Below are 21,975 nucleotides of genomic sequence, written 5' to 3'. Positions count from 1 at the left end.
TCTGCCTTAGAAGGATAAAGGGCAGAGTTCATCCTGCCTAGAGTAAAACCTTGTGGCTCCAGGATATCTAGGAATTCCATGCCTGATGTTCATACCTATATGAAGTCCCTTCTGGGTGTAAACTACAGACCCAATACTCACAGTCTGCAGGTCATGCACCCTGCAGAGTGTCATGCTGTGCTTGTATGGGCTTAAATGCTGTAAAGTACTGTAGAAAAATCCACCCAATATATGAACTGCCATCTTCAACAGTCCAGTGGCATTTCTGGAGCCAATCTGACTGATCACTGGCTTTCTGGAGCTAGGGTACAGTGGGGTTTGCACTGCATATGGGAAGTCCACAAATGGAATGGCAAAGAATCTCCATCAAGCATTGTGTAGATGAGGACATACCACAGACCCATCCTGTGTAGCATCTGCTGGGAACAACTAATCCAGATTAAAGACAGTCCTGTGCATCTCAGTGGGTACAAGTGGTTCTTGTAACTGCAATCATTTTTCAGAGAATTAGCGATCACATCACCTTCATGACATCTCTCTGCCTTGAACTGGAGGTTAAAGATCTCAACTCTGCTTCCTGGCTCCCATCCCAAAGCCGCTGACTGCAGGCTTTTCCCATGGCCATCACCAGCCCCATCCCTTTACTTTCTGGTGTTATACTCTGTGCTGTCCATGCATGCTGTGACTTCCCTGTGACATAGTTATAATATTGTCTCTAGAATGGAAGTAGTACCTGTTTGTGACAGGGTGTACCTCCCCTGCACTGGCACACAGAGATTAACTGTGCATTGCAGGCCGAGGAGGACACGCCCCTCTGCTTCAGCAGGCTGCTGAAGGGAAAGGATACAGATTGCAGGCTCTGTCTCTGGAGCTGCTACATGCCCCAACTACAGATCCAAGATGCACCAAGCCCCAGACAGATTCCAGGCTGCCTGCAGAACCCAGAGAAGGGACCAAGCCAGCAGCAGCTGCATTGGCCAAGGACCCCAGAGACCCAGGGGAACAGTGAACCAACACCAAGGAAGACAGGGTAGGAAACAGCCCAGGGGACTTAGACATTGCTCTGGTTGGAGAACCAGGGAACAGGTCAGTGTGTTTCGGGGGGATCCCCGCTGACTCAGTGGCGAGCGACCCTGGGTTGGGACTCGGAGAAGCAGGGAGGGCCTGAGTCCCCATCCCGGGTGCCACACACCCCTAGATGGCACCCCACTTCCCCAACAGGCCAACACAGGCCCACGGACATGGGCAGCTTTATTGACTCCTGCCAATAGGCCACACAACCCCACAGAGGTGGGCTATTCCATTGACTCTGGCCATAGGGCCACATAGCCCCATGAGGAAGAGTACCTTTATTGACTCCAGCCACTAGGATGTACTACCTTGTATTATAGTCAGGATCACCAGCATAGGACCTAACTGGCTGTGGTACATCCTTTCCCTTTCTTTGGACCAGATGGTACCTGACACCCCATGACAGGGTGTACCTACACTGTTATAAAGAATCAATACAGCCTCAGAGAATGAACGTTAATGTGTGATGAAGAATCCACAAACATTCTGAATACTCATTATACTTCCTCATCCCCATCCCCCCAACACTGAAATTGAAATCCTCAGAACACACTGATTTAAAACATAATCCAGCTAACGGCAATGCCCTGGCCATGACTTCTGCCAGGGGTTCAATAGGAACAGGCCCACTATGCTCAAGGTATTGAATGAAGCAAGTGATAGCACACTATTTGGCCTCACAAATAAGGGTTTCATCCTGCTGGCTCCTTACTTTCCCATATTGGAGTCGAATTCATTGTGCCCTCTGGCTCTCATATCTGATGTCCCTGGGCTACTTCTTCCTTCATAACCTGGGACAGATCTGTTAAGGAAGCAAGAAAGCCCAATAACAGCTCCTGGACATGACATGTAGCAATTCAGGTGTCAGTCAATTCCAAATATTTTGGCTCAGTGGAGATATTTTAGCTCCTTTTCTGCCCTTCCCTGCTTCACACACCCAAGTTCTGCAATGCAGCAAATCATTCAAGAAATCACTCATGGCTATCGGGGGAAGTCCCGGATGACTGGAAAAAGGCTAATGTAGTGCCCATCTTTAAAAAAGGGAAGAAGGAGGATCCTGGGAACTACAGGCCAGTCAGCCTGACCTCAGTCCCTGGAAAAATCATGGAGCAGGCCCTCAAGGAATCAATTCTGAAGCATTTAGAGGAGAGGAAAGTGACCAGGAACAGTCAGCATGGATTCACCAAGGGCAAGTCATGCCTGACTAATCTAATTGCCTTCTATGACGAGATAACTGGTTCTGTGGATGAGGGGAAAGCAGTGGACGTGTTGTTCCTTGACTTTAGCAAAGCTTTTGACACAGTCTTCCACAGTATTCTTGCCAGCAAGTTAAAGAAGTATGGGCTGGATGAATGGATTATAAGGTGCATAGAAAGCTGGCTAGATTGTCGGGCTCAACGGGTAGTGATCAATGGCTCCATGTCTAGTTGGCAGCCGGTATCAAGTGGAGTGCCCCAAGGGTCGGTCCTAGGGCCGGTTTTGTTCAATATCTTCATAAATGATCTGGAGGATGGTGTGGATTGCACCCTCAGGAAGTTTGCAGATGACACTAAACTTGGGGGAGAGGTAGATACGCTGTAGGGCAGGGATAGGATACAGAGGGACCTAGACAAATTGGAGGATTGGGCCAAAAGAAATCTGATGAGGTTCAACAAGGACAAGTGCAGAGTCCTGCACTTAGCACAGAAGAATCCAATGCACCGCTACAGACTAGGGACCGAATGGCTAGGCAGCAGTTCTGCAGAAAAGGACCTAGGGATTACAGTGGACGAGAAGCTGGATATGAGTCAACAGTGTGCCCTTGTTGCCAAGAAGGCCAATGGCATTTTGGGATGTATAAGTAGGGGCATTGCCAGCAGATTGAGGGACGTGATCATTCCCCTCTATTCGACACTGGTGAGGCCTCATCTGGAGTACTGTGTCCAGTTTTGGGCCCCACACTACAAGAAGGATGTGGAAAAATTGGAAAGAGTCCAGCAGAGGGCAATAAAAATGATTAGGGGACTGGAACACATGACTTATGAGGAGAGGCTGAGGGAACTGGGGTTGTTTAGTCTACGGAAGAGAAGAATGAGGCGGGATTTGATAGCTGCTTTCAACTGCCTGAAAGGGGGTTCCAAAGAGCATGGCTCTAGACTGTTCTCAGTGATAGCAGATAACAGAACAAGGAGTAATGGTCTCAAGTTGCAGTGGGGGAGATTTAGGTTGGCTATTAGGAAAAACTTTTTCACTAGGAGGATGGTGAAACACTGGAATGCATTACCTAGGGAGGTGGTGGAATCTCCTCCCTTAGATATTTTTAAGGTCAGGCTTGACAAAGCCCTGGCTGGGATGATTTAATTGGGGATCGGTCCTGCTTTGAGCAGGGGGTAGGACTAGATGACCTCCTGAGGTCCCTTCCAACCCTGATATTCTGTGATTCTATGATTCTATGATTTGAGGTTCGAAGGCCATGTAACCAGTTCCTGCAAGAGCTAACACTAATACTTGATTATTATCTTGAGGCATCTCTTGCATAGCAGCCTGGAAATTGACCTGTCTTGAACTCCGTTGGAGAAATGAAGTATTTTTATGCCCATTTTATAGATCAGGAGCTGAGGCACAGAGAGATGAGATGATTTGCCCAAGGACACAGAAACGCAATGAGATAAAGTCATGAATCATAGGGTTAGAAGGGACTGCAAGGGTCATCTAGTCTAACTCCCTGCCAAGATGAAAAAAAGGTCAGTCTGGCCACCTCGTTGCAGAACCTCACACTCTCTTCTTTTGCTGAGGAGCTGGAGATCAGAGACTCTTGTTGGCTAAGGGCACAGCTTCACTCCCAGAAAACACCCCAGCATGCTAAAGCTAGGGATTGAACCAGAGACCTTTCAACCTTCAGTGTAACACTCATCCAATAGAGCTACTTCGGCAACTAAATGAGCCCACATCTCCCAAGTCCCAGTCCAATGTCTGAACCTTGCTGCATTCTGTGATGTCTGGTAACACTACTCCACATGTTACTGCTGCCAATCGGTACAAAACAGGCTCCCATAGCTTGTTCTCCAATTACAGACCACAGTCTACAGGATGCCTGGGCCTGGGCATAAGACTCAACTTTGCTTTCAGACCCCCTAGCCACACAGCAGCTTACTCTAGGTATCTCCAAGGTCTTTCCATGACCATTCCTAACTCCCTTTCCTTCTGGTGTTGTAAACTTGGTTGTCCAGATATGATGGGATCCTCTGACTGAGCTGTGACATGCTGATGTTGTATTGCTGGCAGTTCAGATATGAAGGCATCACATGACAGGTCTCTATCATGCTGAAAGTACTCTGTCTAGAGTGGGAGTTGGACCTGTTAAATATTAGAGTCACTGCAGCCTGTAAAGTCCCCCAGAGAATGAATTTATTTGCTATGCTTAATTTTGCAACAATTAACCCATAAAGAGTCATAGTCTACATTTACTCCCACAATCCTAGAGCTGAACTTCCCAACACAGTACGTGGATGCAAAATTCAGTAGTGCTATTAGTGATGCTCTGATCAACCCGGTTCCAAGGAATTAAACATGATCAAGCACATTCAGGAAGTGAAATCCTAGTTCTCTTGTCATTATTAATAGATGTATACAATCATACAGAGGGAATTTTGCTATTGACACTGGTGGGGTCAGGATTTCATCGAGGGTATGTATCAATTCATGGAAACAACAGGGATGAAAAGCCAAGATCCAAGATAACAAGCAAGCGGTTGATCCCACCGACTCCTTACCTTGCTGAGTTTAGGTCAGGCTCCTTGTGCCTCCTGGCTCGCGGACTCTCCTGACTCATCTCTCTGCTACTCAAAGTTCTCTCTTTGTAATCTGGAGCAATCCTGGTAAAGGAGGAAAATGCCTATGAATGCCTTCAGCACTTGTATCTGAACCAGTCAGGGGTCAGCTCAGTACACTGAGAAAGAGGGGTCAAACCAGACTATGTAAAGAGTGGTAAGTAGCTGCTGTGGCAAGGCATCTTCTCGGTCTCACCAGCCTGCACTGTTTTTAGCCTTGGTGAGATGGGCTTGGGGTAAAACAGTCCCTCTTGGCTGCACAGGGGCAGTCTGTCCTTCTCTCAGCCAGTGTTTTGGGCTTGTTTTTCCTCCCTACATGGTTGGGCTACTTGGATCGGCAAACAGTGCACCCTCGAGAGGCCAACAGCATTGCCATGCTTGATTCTGAATCTATGTTTTACTCTGAAATGGAAAGGTTGTAGCGACAGGAACCACCTTGTTACTCTTAAAAAGAAAAGGAGTATTTGTGGCACCTTAGAGACTAACCAATTTATTTGAGCATAAGCTTTCATGAGCTACAGCTCACTTCATCGGATGCATAAAGTGGAAAATGCAGTGAGGATGTTTTATACACACAGACCATGAAAAAATGGGTGTTTATCACTTCAAAAGGTTTTCTCTCCCCCCACCCCTATCTCCTGCTGGTACTAGCTTATCTAAAGCGATCACTCTCCTTACAATGTGTATGATAATCAAGGTGGGCCATTTCCAGCACAAATCCAGGGTTTTACAAGAACATCTGAGGAACAGTGGGGAGGGGGGTAGGAAAAAACAAGGGGAAATAGGTTACCTTGCATAATGACTTAACCACTCCCAGTCTCTATTCAAGCCTAAGTTAATTGTATCCAATTTGCAAATGAATTCCAATTCACCAGTCTCTCGCTGGAGTCTGGTTTTGAAGTTTTTCTGTTGTAATATCGCAACTTTCATATCTGTAATCGCGTGACCAGAGAGATTGAAATGTTCTCCGACTGGTTTATGAATGTTATAATTCTTGACATCTGATTTGTGTCCATTTATTCTTTTACGTAGAGACTGTCCAGTTTGACCAATGTACATGGCAGAGGGACATTGCTTGCACATGATGGCATATATCACATTGGTAGATGTACATCCTCACTGCATTTTCCACTTTATGCATCCGATGAAGTGAGCTGTAGCTCATGAAAGCTTGTGCTCAAATAAATTGGTTAGTCTCTAAGGTGCCACAAGTACTCCTTTTCTTTTTGTGAATACAGACTAACACGGCTGCTACTCTGAAACTTGTTACTCTTGCGTTTCTTTCTTTGTTTTGGTGCATCCACTTCAGAGAGGCATGGTCAGTGACAAGGGTAAACCTCTGTCCAAGTAGGTAGTAGCCTAGGCTTTCAATGGCCCACTTTATCGCCAGGCATTCCTTCTCTACTACGGCATATTTTCGTTCTCTGGGCAGGAGTTTCCTACTGATGAACAGAACTGGGTGTTGTTCTTCTCCAACCATTTGCAAAAGAACTGCTCCCAACCCAACCTCAGAGGTATCGGTTTGTAAGATAAACTCCTTCTCTGGTAGGTGCAGAGGGCGGTCTGCAGATCTGCAAAAGCCTCCTCAGCCGCACTGGTCCATCTTGCTATGTCTGGGCCACGGGCTTTTGTTAGGTCTGTTAACGGGCATGCCCAGTAGCAAAATGGGGGATGAAATGCCTATAGTAACCAACTAGTCCTGGGAATGCTCTGACTTGTTTCTTCCAGTCTGGTCAGGGCCAATTTTGTATTGCCTCTAACTTATTCAGCTGGGGCTTCACCATGCCCCTCCTGATGATATACCCGAGGTATTTGGCTTCTGCTATCCCAGTCATGCATTTGGAGTGATTTGCAGTCAGCCCTGCCCCCCTTGGGGTGTCCAGGACTGCTTTCACCTTCTCCAAGTGTGTCTCCCAGTCTGGGCTATGTATAATGACGTTGACGAGATAGGCGGCCGCGTACCTGCCATGTAGCTGCAACAGCTTATCCATGAGACATTGGAAAGTTGTGGGAGCCCCATGTAAACCAAAAGGGAGGACAATGTACTGATACAGTCCCTCTCGTGTTGAAAAGGCCATCTTCTCTTTGTCCAGGGGGATTTGCCAATAACCCTTGGTCAGGTCAAGAGTGGACAAAAATCGTGCTTTTCCCAATCAGTCAATTAGCTCATCTATCTGGGGTATACTGTACACATCAAATTGGGACACTTCATTCAGTTTCTGGAAGTCGTTGCAGAACCTCATACTGCCATCGGGCTTAGGTACTAGGACAACTGGACTGGACCATTGGCTATGAGACTCTTCAATGACTCCTAACTTCAGCATTTTCCTGGCTTCTGTCTTGATCTCTTCTCTTTTTGCCTCCGGGATCCGGTATGGCTTGACATTCACCTTCACTCCAGGATCTGTGAGGATATGATGGTGAACCTTTGTAGTCCTGCCTGGCTTTTCCAAGAATACGTCCTGGTTGCTTTTGATCATGTTGATCACTTCAGTTCATTGGACAGGGGTCAATTCCGGAGATATTCCCACTTGGCTGTGCCAGTTGCTTTTAGGTGGTGGCGACCCTAGAGTAACCACATGAGCTTCTTTGTCTTGCCACGGTTTCAACAGGTTTATATGATACATCTGTTCTGGCTTCCGGTGACCAGGCTGTCGGACCTTACAGTCAGCCTCTCCAATGGCTTCTATTATCTCGTATGGCCCCTGCCACCTGGCTGGAAGCTTGCTCTCCGCTGTGGGTACAAGCACCATTACTGATCTCCCACCTGGAATTTTTGGATCGTCGCTCAGCGATTGTAGTATGTCTGTTGGGCCCCTTGTATCCTCTTCATGTGTTCCTGTACTAAGGGGGAGACTTGGGCTATCCAGTCTTTCATCTGCAACACATGCTTGGTGATGTTTCTCCCTGGGTTCAGCTGTTCTTCCTAACCCTCTTTGGCAATGTCCAGGATGCCACGGGGGTGGCGAACATATAACCAGCTTGAATGGGGAAAACCCAGTTGAAGGAACCTCCCTTATAGCAAACATTAGGTACAGCAGCAGGGAGTCCCAGTTCTTCCCATCCCGGCTCACCACTGCATAAATTCTGGGCCAAAAAAACCTCTGTAGAATTCAGTCGAGGGTTTTATCTACCTCTAAATGCCTCCCAAACAGATGGCTGTGGGCTAGATCCAGCACACCCCTCTGATGCTTCTACAGTATTAAGAGCTGTTCCATGACTTGCTCTTGGACCCGGACTACTCTGTATAGCAGATCCCTCTTTATCATATAATATGGTCCTGGACCCTTGGTTCTCCCTTCCACAGGGACCCCATTCACCTCAACTACTTCTTTGCAAATATTGTTATATATCGGATCATTGGCCTGATCCTGCCCAAAATTCTCCAGTGAGGGTCCAACTGGCCCAAACTCAGGGGGATCTATTTCCGTCTCCCCCTTGGGGGTGTGTGTGGGGGTCCCTGGGGAACTGGATCCAGCTGCTGGTTCGTCGACCCCCTGTATCGTCCCCTCATCAGTTGGGCCAACGCTCTCCCCTACGAGTGTAGGCTTTTGGTTCTGGTCCAACATTCTCGTTCCCCTCCTCTTATCTGCCCTCCTTTCCCACTGAGTCTTCCTGGGCTTCCCAGGGGGAGAGAACAAATCCTGGGCAAATTAATGGAAGATCGGGAGGGTGCTAACTATCAAGGTCATCCCATTGCTCTTGGGATTATTACCTTCTTCTGCCTCCCCTCCGGGGAGTAGGCTGCCAAACCCTGGGAAGTCTCGTCCTATGAGGACTGGATATGGGAGTTTCGGGACCACCCCCACCATCACCTTAGTGGGGTTTCCCAGGACTTCTATTTTTACCGGGATGGTCGGGTAGTAATTGACATCCCCATGTACACGGGATATTCCTGTGCGTTTGGCCCGGGATAGTTGGTCTTGCGCGACTAGTTTTCCCGAGACCAGCATGACCGCGCTTCTCGAGTCCACTAACGCGGTGGTCTCTATGCCATTCATTTTAACTGGTCTAGTATACGCATGGGGGACCATCGCAACCCCTACTAGATTAATTAGGTTGCATAGTCCTCCTAGATCGCCCAGGTAGCATTGCATGGGCTCTTCTAGGTTCGGGCATTGGGGAGCTGTATGCCCTATTTCTCCACATGCATAACATCTGTACCCTGCTTGGGGCAGCCCCCTATTTTTCAGGCTGTTGGGCCTCACCCCCCGAGGCTTTCTCCCCAAGTCCCCAAGTCCCTCCGCGATCTCTGGTCACTCTTCAGCCTCCTTCCTCCTCTCCATAGTTCTACCCGGGGCTATGGCAATTCAGGCCCTCGGCGTAGACACTTGCCTCCTATTCCGGCGCTTTCCTTCCCCGGTGGTCCAAGAAAGTTCTTTGGCCGCTAGGTGTCTCTCTACGAGGGCAACTAGCTCGTCATAGGAGGAGGGATCATTTTGACTGACCCATCCTTATATGTCCGTCTCGTGTACCTGTCTAAAACTATGATTTCCACAATTTTCTCCAGGCCATGGGTCTCAGGGAACAGTCACTTCTGGACTAGGTGGATCAGGTCAAACAGCTAGGACCTCAGCACTTTGCTGTCCTGGTATTTCCACTCGTGGAACCACTGGGCCCTTATAGCTGTCGTCACAGCAGACCTTGCCAGGATCTCCGCCTTCAGCTGGGAGTAATCTGTAGCTGCTTCTGTTGTCATGTCAAAATATGCCTTCTGGGCCTCCCCACACAGAAAAGAAGCATGGATGCTAACCCACTGGTCTTGGGGCCAGGCCTCCCGCAGGGCCATTCTCTTGAAAGGAAGGAGATATGCCTCTACGTCGTCGTCCATCATCATCTTCTGTAAGTAGCTGCTTGCCCACAGGAGCTGGGTCCCATGGGGACCATGCATCAGAGTGGTCAGGGCCTTTAGCTGGTTCACAACCTCATGCAGGGTGGCTCGATCCTGGGCTGCCTGGCTCATCAATAATTGATTCGTCTCCTGCTGTATTCGCACTGACTCCTGCGGGGTAGCCATCTGAACCCTGGTAGCCTCTTGTTGGCTGCAGTGTCCTGCACCAATGCCTTCAATACAGCCTCCATTTTTTGTTGTTGTTTTTGGGGATGATTTACCCTGCCCTGAGATGGTTTGCCATGAATTCTCACTCACAGGTCCCACTCTGACACCACATGTGGCAAGGTGCCTGCGCTGTTTTTAGCCTTGGTGAGATGGGCTTGGGCTAAAACAGTTCCTCTTGGCTGCACAAGGGCAGTCCATCCTTCTCTCAGCCAGTGCTTTGGGCTTGTTTTTCTCCCTTATGGGAGGGAATAAAGCCTCCCCTCCTGGAAAGGCTTGCTCCCTTGCTGTTACTCGCCTACTGGTAGCTTGACTCCTTTTCTCTCTCTCCCCCGCACATCCTCCCAACAGGGGAGGGTTTAAAAAAATCTCAGGCAGCCCTGAGTTGGAATCAGCTGATCCTCATTGATCTCAGGTAACTCCCTCTCAGCTGACCCTAATTCAGGGGTGGCCAGCCTGAGAAAGAGCCAGAATTTACTAATGTACATTGCCAAAGAGCCACAGTAATACATCAGCAACCCCCATCAGCTCCCCCCCGCTCCCTGCTCCCAGTGCCTCCCAGCCACCGACAGCCCCGCCTCCCCCTCCCTCCCTGCACCTCCCGATCAGCTGTTCCGTGGCATGCAGGAGGCTCTGGGGGGGAAGAGGGGAGGAGCAAGAGCTCGGCAGGCTCAGGGGAGGGGGTGCGGAGGGGTGGAGTGGGGGCAGAGCCTGTGGCAGAGCCAGGGGTTGAGCAGTGAGCACCCCTCGGCATATTGGAAAGTTGGCGACTGTAGCTCCAGCCCCAGAGTCGGTGCCTATACAAAGAGCCACATATTAACTTCTGAAGAGCTGCATGTGGCTCCGGAGCCACAGGTTGGCCACCCTTGTCCTAACTGATCTCTGCTATTTTCACAACAGGAGGAAAGAGCTGTAGAGACATCTTTACTTTAGACACCAAAATCCATAATTCTTATGAAAACACCAATATTCAATGTGAATATTCATCAATACAATAGACTCCCATGGGGTTATGGTTTGCTGGCTTGCTGCCATGAGAGAAAATACATTAGTCCTAGCTAGATGTTCTGTACTTGCCTGATGCTAAATGGTTGGTAAGAAACAGGTACTTCCAAGATACAGAAACAAAACATAGCACTCTTATCTAGCACTTTTCATTAGTAGATTTCAAAGCACAAGGGAGCTGAATCAAGAGATTGTGAAGCTCTGAGAACCAGCACTGCCTCGACCACACTGTCATGATGAGAATTATTTTGGGGTGATCTTGCTTCTGTTTGAGAATAACCTGTAGGATGAATGAACCAGGGATGAGACCTGATCCCCATCACAAGAGAAAGGCATTGGTTAGTGAACCTGGCCTGGGAATCGCTCACGAGCAGATTTAATTACTTGTTGTCTTTCATTGTGAATAGGTCGACTGCTGGAATACCCCAGGTTTGAAAGATGGTCCTCAGCACACTGTTCTAGAAGAACCACTCAGGATTCTGGGAGAATCTCCTGTAAGTGAGTGGCAATGAGAGTAATGTCTTCCTTGATGCAAAAATCCCAGAGTCTCAGCACTTCTTGGCAATGCTGATTGGACCGTGCCCCTCCTTGTCGGTTTACACAGTATATTGCGGTTGTATTGTCGGTCAGTATCAGGACCAACAAGCCCTTGATGTGAGGGAGAAAAGCACAGCAAGCCTTGTGAACTGCTCAAAGTTCAAAGACATTGATACGAAGAGCTGCTTCTCATTCTGTCCATAATGCTTTGGTTTGTAAGTCCCCTAGATGTGCAGCCCACCCTATCAGAGAGGCATCTGTAATGATTGTTAGGGAGCAAGAAAACAGTACACCTCCACATATGTGTTCTGATCCATTCAATCTAGGGACCATACAACCACAGGAAGAACCTGGACCAACTTGTCTAGGGGGTGTCTGGTTGACCGACTAACATCAGCCACCCTTGAAGGATGCTCAGGTGTAGCATGGCACAAAAGGTCACATAAGCATGTGGACTATTAGCATTAAACCTCCTTGGACAATGGTGGTAGGGTGAAAGTTGAGAGATGGGCACAACTGGTGAATGGTCTCAAATCTGTCTTGTGAGAGAAAAACCATCTAATTCATGGAATCAAGTAGGGCCCCAATGAACTTGATTTTCTGCATCAGGTTTAATGTGGATTTTCCTTTGTTCAGTATGAGTCCCAGACCATCAAAAAGATGGAAGTTCAACTGATGGAGACACAGGCTGACAGCCCAGCTCTTTCCTGAGTACCTGAGGAGTCCCAATGATGTTCTGAGTCCTTCTTTGCAGAAGGAGAAGAAGAAGAACCCTTCCTTGGCCTCAAATGGCTGCAATCTCTGTGTGGGACCTCTTTTCATAGATTCATAGATATTTAGGTCAGAAGGGACCATTATGATCATCTAGTCTGACCTCCTGCACAACGCAGGCCACAGAATTTCACCCACCACTCCTACAAAAAAAACCTCACACCTATATCTGTGCTATTGAAGTCCTCAAATCGTAGTTTAAAGACTTCAAGGAGCAGAGAATCCTCCAGCAAGTGACCCGTGCCCCATGCTACAGAGGAAGGTGAAAAACCTCCAGGACCTCTTCCAATCTGCCCTGGAGGAAAATTCCGTCCCGACCCCAAATATGGCAATCAGCTAAACCCTGAGCATATGGGCAAGATTCATCAGCCAGATACTACAGAAAATTCTTTCCTGGGTAACTCGGATCTCACCCCATCTAATAGCCCATCACAGGCCATTGGGCCTATTTACCATGAATATTTAATTACCAAAACCATGTTATCCCATCATACCAGCTCCTCCATAAACTTATTGAGTTTAATCTTAAAGTCAGATAGATCTTTTGCCCCCACTGCTTCCCTTGGAAGGCTATTCCAAAACTTCACTCCTCTGATGGTTAGAAACCTTCGCCTAATTTCTAGTCTAAATTTCCTAGTGGCCAGTTTATATCCATTTGTTCTTGTGTCCACATTGGTACTGAGCTTAAATAATTCCTCTCCCTCTCCGGTATTTATCCCTCTGATATATTTATAGAGAGCTATCATATTTCCCCTCAACCTTCTTTTAGTTAGGCTAAACAAGCCAAGCTCCCTGAGTCTCCTTTCATAAGACAAGTTTTCCTTCCTCGGATCATCCTAGTAGCCCTTCTCTGTACCTGTTCCAGTTTGAACTCATCCTTCTTAAACATGGAAGACCAGAACTGCACACAGTATTCCAGGTGAGGTCTCACCAGTGTCTTGTATAACGGTACTAAAACCTCCTTATCCCTACTGGAAATATCTCTCCTGATGCATCCCAAGACCATATTACCTTTTTTCACAGCCATATCACATTGGCTGCTCATAGTGATCCTATGATCAACCAATACTCCAAGGTCCTTTTCCTCCTCCGTTACTTCTAATTGATGCGTCCCTAGCTTATAACTAAAATTCTCGTTATTAATCCCTAAATGCATGACCTTACACTTCTCACTATTAAATTTCATCCTATTACTATTACTCCAGTTTACAAGGTCATCCAGATCCTCCTGTAGGGTATCCCTGTCCTTCTCTAAATTGGCAATACCTCCCAGCTTTGTATCATCCGCAAACTTTATTAGCACACTCCCACTTTTTGTGCCAAGCTCAGTAATAAAAAGATTAAATAAGATTGGTCCCAAAACCGATCCTTGAGGAACTCCACTGGAAACCTCCCTCCAGCCTGACAATTCACCTTTCAGTAGGACCCGTTGTAGTCTCCGCTTTAACCAATTCCTTATCCACCTTTCAATTTTCCTATTGTTCCCCACCTTATCCAATTTAACTAATAATTCCCCATGTGGCACGGTATCAAACGCCTTACTAAAATCTAGGTAAATTAGATCCACTGCGTTTCCTTTGTCTAAAAAATCTGTTACTTTCTCAAAGAAGGAGATCAGGTTGGTTTGGCACGATCTACCTTTTGTAAAACCATGTTGTATTTTGTCCCATTTACCATTGACTTCAATGTCCTTAACTACTTTCTCCTTCAAAATTTTTTCCAAGACCTTGGATACTACAGATGTCAAACTAACAGGCCTATAATTACCCGGATCACTTTTTTTCCCTTTCTTAAAAATAGGAACTATGTTAGCAATTCTCCAATCATACGGTACAACCCCTGAGTTTACAGATTCATTAAAAATTCTTGCTAATGGGCTTGCAATTTCTTGTGCCAATTCCTTTAATATTCTTGGATGAAGATTATCTGGGCCCCCCGATTTAGTCCCATTAAGCTGTTTGAGTTTCGCTTCTACCTCAAATATGGTAATGTCTACCTCCATATCCTCATTCCCATTTGTCATGCTACCATTACCCCTAAGATCCTCTTTAGTCTTATTAAAGACTGAGGCAAAGTATTTATATAGATATTGGGCCATGCCTAGATTATCCTTGACTTCCACTCCATCCTCAGTGTTTAGCGGTCCCACTTCTTCTTTCTTTGTTTTCTTCTTATTTATATGACTATAGAACCTTTTACTATTGGTTTTAATTCTCTTTGCAAGGTCCAACTCTACTTGACTTTTAGCCTGTCTCACTTTATCCCTCCATGTTCTGACCTCAATAAGGTAGCTTTCCTTGCTGATCCCTCCCTTCTTCCACTCCCTATATGCTTTCTGCTTTTTCTTAATCACCTCTCTGAGATGCTTGCTCATCCAGCTTGGTCTACAACTCCTGCCTATGAATTTTTTCCCCTTACTTGGGATGCAGGCTTCCGATAGCTTCTGCAGCTTTGATTTAAAATAATCCCAGGCCTCCTCTACCTTTAGATCCATAAATTCTTCAGTCCAATCCACTTCCCTAACTAATTTCCTTAATTTTTGAAAGTCAGCCCTTTTGAAATCAAAAACCCTAGCTGCAGATTTATTTTTATTAATCCTTCCGTTCAGTTTGAACTGAATTAGCTCATGATCACTTGAGCCAAGATTATCCCCTACAACCATTTCTTCTATGAGGTCCTCACTACTCACCAAAACCAAATCTAAAATGGCATCCCCTCTAGTCGGTTCAGCAACTACTTGCTGAAGGAATCCATCAGCTATCGCATCTAGGAAAATCTGAGCCCTATTATTATTACTAGCACTCGTCCTCCAGTCTATATCTGGGAAGTTAAAGTCTCCCATGATCACACAGTTTCCATTAGTATTTACTTTATTAAAAACATTAAAAAGGGCTCTATCCATATCCAAATTAGATCCCGGCGGTCTATAGCACACCCCAAGCACTATCCCAGGGGAGGCTCTAATAGTTTTCTTCCCCAATTTAATTTTTGCCCAGACGGACTCAGTCATATCCATTTCATTGTTTCTTATTTCTTTACATTCCATCTCATCATTGATATACAGTGCTATTCCACCACCTTTACCTTTATTTCGGTCTTTCCTGAACAGCACATACCCTTCAATACCTGTAGTCCAGTCATGACTACTATTCCACCATGTTTCTGTTATCCCTATAATATCTGGTTTCACTTCCTGCACCAGTAGCTCTAGTTCCTCCATTTTGTTACCTAGGCTTCTCGCATTAGTGTACAAACATCTTAATTTTTGCTCTTTGGCCTCACTCACATTCTGTACCCTATTAGGCATGGTCATTTTACTACCAGTATAACCTATTAGACTTGTATCTACACTGCCCTTCCTCCTACCCACGGCTGTATCCACTCTTACTTCATTTTCTTTCCTCTCAATGCTAAATTCTGGCGTGGAGATAACCTGGACATCTCCCAACCATCTCCCCCTAATTCCTAGTTTAAAGCTCTCTTAATCAGTTGTGCCAGCCTCCATCCTAGAAGTCTATTTCCTTCCCTACTCAGATGAAGTCCATCCCGAGAGAACTGTCCTCTATCCATGAATGCCTCCCAGTGGCCATACATCCCAAAGCCCTCCTTATAGCACCACTGCCTAAGCCATCTGTTGATAGTCATAATCTTGTCACACCTTTGTTGCCCTTCTCTAGGAACAGGCAGAATCCCACTAAAGATCACCTGAGCCTCAATTTCCTTAAGCGTCTTCCCCAGCCTAGCACAGTCTCCCTTAATACTTTCCAGCGAGAATCTAGCCGTATCATTTGTTCCCACATGAAGGATAATTAGGGGATTCTTTCCCGCTCCCTTTAGAATCCTTTTCAACCTCAGGGCTACATCCTGTATCTTAGCACCTGGAAGACAGCACACCCTCCTATTCTCTGGATCAGCTCTGGTTACAGGCCTATCTATTCTTCTCAGTAAAGAGTCCCCAATCACATAGACCTGTCTTTTCCTAGTGACGGTGCTATTCTCCAGTCTATCCCCTGTTCCCTCTGGCTGCAAGTTCTTTCCATTCCTATTCTCCCTTGTAATCCTCTTTAACCCATCTTGTATCCTCCTGGGGCTCATATTTGGTGTAATCTCCATTAACTCTTCCCCTTTTCCTATAGGACTAGCTGCTCTTCTCTTCTTCCTTGCTCTTCCACCTTCAGTGACTACCTACTGAGCCCCTTCTTCATTTTCCAACTCTGCATACCTATTCTTAAGCTCTATTTCTCCTTCACTAGCCCGTCTTTTCCTCTGCCTGGTTCTTTTAGTCATATGCTTCCACTGATCACTTTCCTCACCCAGCAGTCTCCCCTCAGAATTCCTCAGTCCTGCTTCCATCTGCAAGTCTGAGCTTTTCCCTTCAGATACCTCATGTCTTTGCTCCATAATCTGCTCAAACCCCTTCCTAAACTCTACCAGACTTTCCAGCTGCATCTCCAAACCTCGGATCTTTTCCTCCATCAACTCTATCAGACGGCATTTCATACAGACAAAACTCTTACCAGGTGCCCCCTCCAGGATCATGTACATACCACAGCTTCCACATCCAGTCATCTTCATTGTGTCTTCCGCTACATGGGTCACTCCCACTGCCACCTCTGTATCTGTCATTGCCTTCCCACCTAAATCCTGTTAATCTGGGAAACACAAACCACACCAAAACACCACCACCCACAGCAAAAAACAAGCACCACAAGACAAACTCCCCTTTCAAACTCCCGTTTACAGCTCTGTTTGCTAGCTCCTGTGCCGCTGCAGCTGTCTGTGCCATTGCCTGACTGGCTGCTACCTTTTAGGACCCCTAGTCAGAGAACCCTGCCCCCTAATCAGGGCTCAGCTTCTCTCCCAGCACAAAGCCCCTACAAGTCTCTACACATACAAATACTACCAATACAAAACCAAACACAAATACCCTCTCCTCCAACAGAACTCCCACTCAAACTCCCCTGTTTACAGCTCTGTTTGCTAGCCAATACAAGAAGGGTCGGAGTCCAGGGTTCTGTCAGTGACAACTGTAGCCTCCATAGTGGACTGTGAGTGTGGGCAACAGGATGTTCAGTTGAGGGGCCTGGGGCCCAGGCTGGTCTCACTGTCTACTCCATGAGGTGCAGATCTCTGGAAACCTGCCTGGTTTTCTTGAAAGAACAGCAGATACAGCACCTCGCTTTAATGTGCCAAGACCCAAAAAGCAGCACATGTGGGCAAGGGTGTGTGTCACTATTTGGAATAGACACCCTACTGATGGGCAGTGCATAAAGCCTGGCATGCCACAGGTGCCTAGCACTGAAAACATTACTAAATAACTAAAAACAAAATAAAAAATGAAAGGAAGTCTAAGCAGGAACTAACTACTAACTATTTCCAGGAAAGATAGAGAGCTAAACTAGAAGAGCAGTCAGTAATAAAAGCCATGAAGTAATCTGCACAGGGAGCTCTGACGCAGGCGGTGAGAAGGAACTGTGGGGGTTGGGTCAGAGCAGCCCTTTTATAGCCTCGGGAGGGACTACAGGGAGATGCAAAATGTGTGTGCCACCCCAATGAGTACTGGTGCAGAAAACTCTGCAGCTCTGGTGCTCTTGGCATGAACACATTGGAGTGGAATACACATGTGCAACCATTCGAAGAAGAAGAGGTATTTCAATATACAGAAATAGGACATAATGCTAACATTGTTCAGAAAGCAGCAATCACGGGGTTGGTCTACACTACAGACTTTGTCGGAATAACTACATCGCTCGGGGAAATCCACACCCATGAGCGACACAGTTATACCAACTGTGTCACCCCAGAGCAGACAGCGCTATGTTGGCAGGAAGGCTTCTCCTGTTGACAGAACTACCATTTCTCAAGGAGGTGAAGTACTTAGACTTTATCTACATTGCCAAGTTTTTTCACAAAAGGCAGCTTTTGGTGACGAAACATTGGAGGTGTACACACTGCAAAGTCAGTTTCGGTGATGGAACTCCTCAGTTTCAGCAACATAATAAAGCCACCTTGACAAGAGTCAGAAGGCTTTTTACACAAAAGTTTTATCACCAAATTGCCAGTGTTGAAACCATGCTTAATTTTGTCACTGTAATTTGCCTCCAGAAGGTGTCCCACAATGCCCATCCTGACCGCTCTGGTCAGCAGTTTCAACTCCATTGCCCTGCTGCCAAGTAAGCAACTGTCCGCCCATCCCACTTTAAAGCCCTGGGAATTTTTAAAATTTCACTTCCTGTTTGCTCAGTGTGGAGAGCTCACATTGCATCTTCCCAGGTGTCCAAGGCGGCTCCAAGCAGCAAATGCTCTCCTGCTTGGAGCAATGTGGAGCTGCTCATTCTGCTCAGTATCTGGGCAGAGGAGGCAGAGAAGTCCCTGCTGCGCTTCAGCTGTAAGAATTATGCCAGATTGCGCGCAGCTTGCGTGAAAAGGGTTATGATTGGGACATGCAGAGCAAATATCAAGGAGCTGAGGCACGCGTACCAGAAGGTAAAGGAGGCAAACCATTGCTCCAGTGCTGCGCTCCAGACCTGCCATTTTTATAAGGTGTTGGACACTATCCTCAGTGGCACCTCCACCTCCACCCCCAAGAGCTCAGTGGATACTTCAGCGGGTCTGGAGCCAGCAAAAGGTGGACATAACCCAGAGGAGGATGTCATGGATGAAGAGTTGGAGACAGAAGACAATGTGGAGCCCATGGAAGGGTCACTTAGTGCTGTGTCCAGTCAGGAGCTATTCTCCACTTCGGAGGTGTCTAGCCAGTCTCAGCAGTCGCTCTCCAGTGAGCAAGAAGCAGGAGAGGGGACCCCTGATAAATGGTTTTGCTTTGGGTAGTGCAGAGATGGGTTGAGGGCAGAGAAATGTGCAAGGCTGGCTCAGTTCCTATGTGCTGGACATCTCCCAGTGCATCTAGGCAGCACAGCAGAACAGGGTGTTGATGCACACCAAGATTTCATCAGAATCCTCAAGAGAGAACTCTAGGAAACTTTCCTGGAGGTACTTGGCAATCCTCTGCCGAAGGTTCCTTGGCAGAGCTGATTTGTTCCTTCCCCCATTGAGGGACATTTTCCTGCACCATTCTGCAATCACTTGAGGAGGGACCAAAGCGGCACACAGGCGAGCGGCATAGGGGACAGGATGGAAGCCACAAGCAAATAGTAGATGCACCCTTGCTTCCCTGGTTACCCTCAGCAGTGAGATGTCTGCTACAATGACTCCCACCTGTGGAAAAGGGTGGGACACCTTAGAATATTGTCCCCCGTCAAGTGCCCCGAGACCCTATAATAGTGCTTTTCTTCCATACCCTGGAGTAAACTCACCGTGCTTGGGATGTTTGCTGGCACGTGTGTCTAGGGTCAGCGAGAACGTCATTGGTATATTAGCAGCGGTATATTTTACTGAACTGTTTCAGTGCTGTATGTATACTTAACAATCATGCTTCTGTGTATTGTTCCTTGTGCTTCTCCAGATCTGTCCTTGAAAGACACCCCACACACACTGGCTGAGCATCTCAGACGGATAAGAAAGTATCCAAGATGGAGCAAGGAAGATATGTTCAGGGAGGTGGTGCAGCTCTCAGAAGCAGAGAAGAGAACGCAGGCAGTGTTGGGAAAGCGACAGGCAGGAAAGAAAAGAAAATGAGATGTACAATAGGGATGCAACAGAGAGGATGATAAAAGTTTTGGAGCAGCAAACCAACATGCTGCAGTCCCTCATGCTGCAGACTGAGCACATGTGTGCCCGCCCTCCCCTTCAGCACATTCAGAACTCTTTCCCATGCCCTCCCCAAACACCACACGCATATTCCTTTCAGATTTCTGTGAGTTCTCACTTTCCCATGCACTCCACCCCCACAGACACCTTCACAAATGATAGCTGGACTTATGCTCAGCTCTGAAAGTCAGCCCTACCCTGGTACCTCATTCCCATCCCTTCCCTCCAAGAATGTGTGTTTGTCTGTAGGTGTGTGCTGTTGGGCTTTTTGTTTTTGTTTTAAAAGAAAAGTTATTTGACAGATAAGCACTCTTTATTTGTTTCCATGCCAGTTATGTTAGCAAAAGGCATCAACAAATAAACAAGCTCTATAATTTTTTGTTTACATTGAATCCTTGGCCTGAACAATCACAAGTGCTTCCTAGCCTAGTAAAACTTGACTTCATTAAGCACTGCAGTCCCAAGCATAGTAACAAACATTACTCGTTCTCATTTTCAAAGCGTTGCTGCAAAGCCTCCCTGATTCAAATTGCCCCATGTTGTGCCCCTCTAATAGCCCTGGTATCTGACTGCTTAAAATCAGCAGCCAGGCAGTCTGCCTCAGCAGTCCACCGCTAAGCAAACTTTTTGCCCTTACCTTCACAAATATTATGCAACATGCTATGACCATGGAAATATTTTCCTCACTGAGGTCTAACCAGCCATAAAGGCATCACCAGTGCACCTTTAATCTGCCAAACGCACATTCCACAGTCATCCTGCATGTATTCAGCCTATTGTTGAACCTCTCCTTACTGCTATTTAGGTTTCCCGTGTATGGTTTCATGAGCCTGGCATTAAGGGATACACTGGGTCTCCCAGGATCACTATGGACATTTCAACATCCCCTATGGTGATCTTCTGGGCTGGAAAGAAAGCCCCTGCTTGCAGCTTTCTGTGAAGGCCAGTGTCCTGAAGATATGTCCATCATACACCTTTCTGGACCACTCCACGCTGATGTCAGTGAAACGGCCACGATGATTCACAAGCACCTGCAACACCATGGAGAAGTATTCCTTCCTATTGATGTACTCCATCACAAGGTGGTCCGGTGCCATAATTGGAATATGTGTGCCATCTATCACCCCTCCACAGTTAGGGAAACCCATTTCTGCAAAGCCCTCCACTATTTAATGCACATTGCCAAGAATCAGGGTCTTTTGCAGCAGAATGCGATTAACAGCCCTGCACATTTGCATTAATGCAGCCCCAATGGTTGACTTCCCCACTCCAAGCTGATTTGTGACTGACCAGTAGAAGTCTGGAGTCGCCAGCTTCCACACTGTGGTCGCCACACACTTCTCCACCATCAGGGCAGCTCTCATTTGGGTGTCCCTGCACTGCAGAGCTGGGGCAAGCTCAGCACACAGTTCCAGGAAGGTGGCTTTCCTCATCCGAAAGTTCTGCAACCACTGCTCGTCATCCCAGACCCGCATAACGATGCAATCCCACCACTCAGTGCTAGTTTCCCAAGCCCAAAAGTGACTTTCCACCGTGTTCAACTGTTCTGTGAATGCCCAAAGCAATCTAATGTTGGCCATATCCATGTCGGACAGCACGTTGGGCAACTGTGATTCCCGTTGATTTTGGAGCTTCAACATGAACTCCACTGCCATTCACGATGTGCTAGTGATAGCTGGCAGAGCAGTCAAGAGCATCGGATCCATGGGAAATTGAAAAATGCCATGAACTGAAGATAGAAACATATGGAATGCTGGGACGGAAAGCAATGCATTGTGGGACGTTGAGTTCAGATCCATGATGCACTGCGATCCCCTCCGCCTTCCTGTAACACCTACTGGCAGAAGGTGGAGAGCTGAACTGTGGGATAGCTACTCACAATGAATTGCTCTCACTGTCGATGCCCCAGGTGTGGATATGCTATGCGGACAGCATATAACAGTGTGAACACACAACATTGATTTTCTTTAAATGCTTTTTGATCATTGACCAAACTCTCCATTAAATAGTTCTGCC

The 21,975-nt window shown here is 47.0% G+C and overlaps 1 protein-coding gene across 1 annotated transcript in view; it reads right to left on the bottom strand.

Moving 5' to 3' along the window:
• Nucleotides 1–21,975, bottom strand: part of ZNF185 (zinc finger protein 185 with LIM domain) — a gene marked incomplete at its 5' end in the record, with an annotated part of 71,319 nt that overhangs the window by 5,200 nt on the left and 44,144 nt on the right. The gene's annotated exons all lie outside the window — the stretch shown is intronic.

This window comes from Eretmochelys imbricata, chromosome 9 (assembly GCF_965152235.1).
Source record: "Eretmochelys imbricata isolate rEreImb1 chromosome 9, rEreImb1.hap1, whole genome shotgun sequence".
Classification (NCBI taxonomy): Eukaryota; Metazoa; Chordata; order Testudines; family Cheloniidae; genus Eretmochelys; species Eretmochelys imbricata.
This window is presented reverse-complemented; position numbering and strand designations above follow the sequence as displayed.